Below are 4,124 nucleotides of genomic sequence, written 5' to 3'. Positions count from 1 at the left end.
CATTGGAACGATATCATTGGGATTGACAACCTCATCATCATTCCCTTGGTCTATGCTCCTAACCTCACACTTGCGTTGTAGGGAAAGTTGATCAAGGTCTGTGACAATGGACTCGATGTTGACTAAGGCCTGCTTAAAATCATTAAACTCTAGTAGGTTCCATGGTTCAAAAGCACCATGCACGACATCTATGATGGAGGCACATTGAACCTCAACGATTCATAGCATGGAAGCCAGGGCTTTTTGGAGCTTTTCATTATCTGACTCCATATTCTACATGAAACACTTTTGGATGTTAGTGTTCATCATCTAATAAAATCTTTAATCACTTAATTTTTTGTATTATTTTAGTTATCAGGATTCAGTATTGATCAAACCAGACTCAATAAAATCCCTACTAGTTATAGTCAACTTTTAAATTTCCCATAGATGTGGCCATAGAGTTTTTTTATGGTTTATGTCGACAGACTCGTTCAAACTGATCCACAACTTCAAGTACCTAAATTATAGGGTACAGATGAAAATGAAAAGATAGTTGACACAAGAAAAGCATGGTTATGGTTTTAACCTTAGCTCACAATACATAACCCATCTTGGAATAATGGCAAGCCACCTTATTCGAAAAAACATTATACTACAACAAGAATCACTGAATAACCCACCAAGGCTCATTTTTCCTAGGTTTACATGTTATTTCGATTTTCCTCCTATTACTCCTTCCTTCTTTGAGACATATAATATTAAAGCCCGACACATGAAGTAATCTAAATGAAACACATCAACTCTATTCTCTCCATGGGACACCAAGCACCTGCCTATTACATGTAACATAAGGAAACGAAGATTAATGTGTCTGCAATAGATTTTTGTATTTCCCAATGTATTAGCATTAGCCTAAGCCACTTCATGGATTGGAATTGAAGAAACTGCAATTGTGGAAGAATTAGTATTTAACAATGCATTGAAGGATGACAAATAACTTAAACGAGGAGGCACCATTGAAATTTAGAGGCTAGTAAAATTGTAAAAGGCTTCTTATACATAGTAAGTTTGTATAGTTGGATACATGATAAAAAATGTGATATCAAGAGCAATAAGATACTAAGGGGAGATTGGTTTGGATGAAAAAATTCTTGAACAAATGGTATGTAAGGTATATAGTAGCTATGAGGGGTATATGTATGACTTCAACTTGGTTTACCATGAATACTACTCCCTCTGTCCCAAATTAAAATTTGTTTTAGATTTTTAATGGATTCATATAATATTTGATGTATATGTTTTGTATATGTGTCTAGATTCATCACCATCCATTTAAATATAGACATAAAAACCAAGAGCTAAAACGAATACTAATTTGGGACGGGTAGAGTATATCATGTGCCAACTAAACCTTAAACCCATGAAAAGTAATATGTCTTCTACAAAATATATAGAAACCAATCAGGGTAGTTTGCATTCTATATTGTACCAACTGATAGGTTTTCAGGTAATTGGTTTTCGGTTTTGGTTCTTGCAACATCTTTTGAATTCATTAGCTAAAAGTAACAGATCGACATACAAATAGTAGAAGGCCATCAGACCCTAAATCAAATCTATGATAACTTTACTCCATACATCAAACTTAGAACCTCAACAGCAAAGTCGTTGTGCTAACAACCACATGTAATTTTCTGACAGTGCACCAAACATGGGAATAAGTTAACTAAATCGGGTTGATATACTTGGATCCAATGAAATTAGGGTTCATCGAACCAAAAAATTTGGGGAAATAAAATAATCCAACTGATAAGCTAGGGGAAGGAGCAGGATTCTATCACCTGACAAGACTTCAATCTGGGGCTCTCGGTCGAATCAAAGACGAGGACGACACCAACGATGCGATTCGTTTGCTTCTCTCTATTTCGAGCTTGGATCTTGCAATGGACGAGTTGAATACATTTGTCGTTGGCGATCTTGGGACGAAGGGCACATGTTGTAGGTCGCCGGTGCTTGGTGGCACTCATGGCATCCGATGCTCCTGGCTCCTTGTTGATTCGCAGAGGGAAACCGTCCAATGCGAGCAGCCCTTCCCCAGACCAGCTCGACTATCGACGCCTGCTTCCCAGCTTCGCTTCCGACATCGACAAAGCTCACCGATAATCGTGTCGACGGTGCAAGGGAGAGGGCCACCAAGGGAACAGAGGGGACGAGGGAAACATTTGTGTCGACTCGATATTCACCATCGGACGCCTGCCACATTTACGGGGTGAAACACGATCAACAAAACGTTGTAGGGAGTCTTAAGGGTTTCTTTGGTTCTGCTTTTAAAACCTAGAAGTTGAACCAAAGGAGTTTAGCTTTTCTGTAGTTACCTAGAAAAATTAGCTTTTTGTAGTATAAATTTGAAATCAACTTAGTCCCTGCTTACAGTAATTTGAGAATAAGGATTAAAATAATTAAGTGCTATGATAAATGAAACACAAATATTGTTAATTAAAAAATAATTTATTTGTAAAAATATTAGAAACATAAATGTGAAATCGGTTTTTTAATTAGATATATTGATTAAGAAATATAGATAAATAGAGTGTATATAAATAATATACAGTTTGTTCCGTGGAAAACTAAAAGCAGTTTGAACCAAATAACTTTTAATTTTTTTTTCTTACAACATTTTTTCCACAACAGACAACTCATAAAGGCTTTTTCACATCTCATAGCTACCCTAAACATGGTCTAAGAGCAACTCTGTCAGTACCCTGGAACAGGGGTACCCCTTACTATGGGTGTGTTTGGCATGGCTCTGCTCCACCCCAGAGCAGCTCTACTCTAAAACTCTGGGTGGAGCAGCTCTGCTCCAGAGTTTAGATTGTTTATCATAACCAGTGGCAATGGCGGGTAAATAACTCAAAACTCCATGACTAGGTTGCTTTTTTGGAGTTTTCAGAGCAGCAAAAGAGGTACTCCAAAAAATTGTACTGCAGCTCCAAAAACTCCATAGAGTTTACAACTCTGGAGTTAGGGTGTTTGGCATGCTCTGGCCAGCTCCTCCTTGGAGTTTTGCTCTGGAGCCATGCCAAACAGGCCCTATATTAAGAAACCGCGCCTTACCCCACCACATGGACAACCCTGATACCACCAGGTGACCTCGGAATAGTAACATATACCATGGTATCATCAACGGACCCGGACCCGGACTCCATCGAGGGCATCTCCGGGAGCATTGTCAGCGGCCAGGGAGTTGTTGCGCCATCCCCCAAGCTCCACGGCCTCACCAGGGGCCATGAAGCAGTGGCGGGACGACGTCGACCGACTGCTCAGCATGGTGCATTCTACCTCGACCAGGTCAAGGCCACGGTCATCTCGGCGCCAACATGAGGTGTTGGCATCTATGTGTTCGCCCTCAGTAAGGGGCGCACAGACCAACGACCTCCGGGCCGAGCTCAACCGCAGACGCGCGGGAGAGGACGCCCGGATCTCTTTGAAAAGGGCGCGCGAGCGCCACCAAAACATCGAAGGCCGCAACCGCGATCAAGACTTCGCCGCGGCAGCACCGCAGACACCAATGGGCACCCGGTCCCAAGTGGGTGTCCTCCTGGCCGGCGTGGGCTGCGCCGCTCTCGCGGACCATCTCCGCGCAGTGCCTTGGAATTCCTGCTGGAAAAGTACGACAGAATGTCAAATCCGTCGGAATTCCTGCAGGTGTACGTCACCGCCATCACGGCAGCAGGTGGAAACACCGCTGTAATGGCAACATATTTTCACGTCGCCTTGTCTGGACCAGCCCGGACTTGGCTCATGAACCTCGCCCCAGGGTCAATCTACTCCTGGGAAGAGCTCTGCGCGCGGTTTGTAGCAAACTTCGCCAGTACTTACCAGCAGCATGGAGTGGAGGCCCACCTCCATGCGGTGAGGCAGGAGCCCGGGGAGACTCTCCGGACGTTCATCTCCCGCTTCACCAAGGTGCGAGGTACTATACCTCACATTTCCGATGCTTCCATCATCACGGCCTTCCGTCAGGGAGTACGTGATGAGAAGATGTTGGAGAAGTTGGCCACGCACGACGTGGAAACTGTCCCCACACTCTTCGCTCTGGCCGACAAATGCGCCAGAGCCGCCGAGGGCCGTGCCTGGCACTCGGC

The 4,124-nt window shown here is 43.5% G+C and overlaps 1 long non-coding RNA gene across 1 annotated transcript; it reads right to left on the bottom strand.

Moving 5' to 3' along the window:
* Positions 1–479: 479 nt before the first annotated feature.
* On the bottom strand, positions 480–2,239 carry LOC103646528 (uncharacterized). The gene is made up of 2 exons (XR_562245.3): positions 1,821–2,239; positions 480–926 (listed from the first exon to the last, which is right to left on the bottom strand). It is a non-coding gene; the product is annotated as an uncharacterized lncRNA (long non-coding RNA).
* Positions 2,240–4,124: the final 1,885 nt, after the last annotated feature.

The sequence above is a fragment of the Zea mays genome, chromosome 2, assembly GCF_902167145.1.
Source record: "Zea mays cultivar B73 chromosome 2, Zm-B73-REFERENCE-NAM-5.0, whole genome shotgun sequence".
Classification (NCBI taxonomy): domain Eukaryota; kingdom Viridiplantae; phylum Streptophyta; class Magnoliopsida; order Poales; family Poaceae; genus Zea; species Zea mays.
This window is presented reverse-complemented; position numbering and strand designations above follow the sequence as displayed.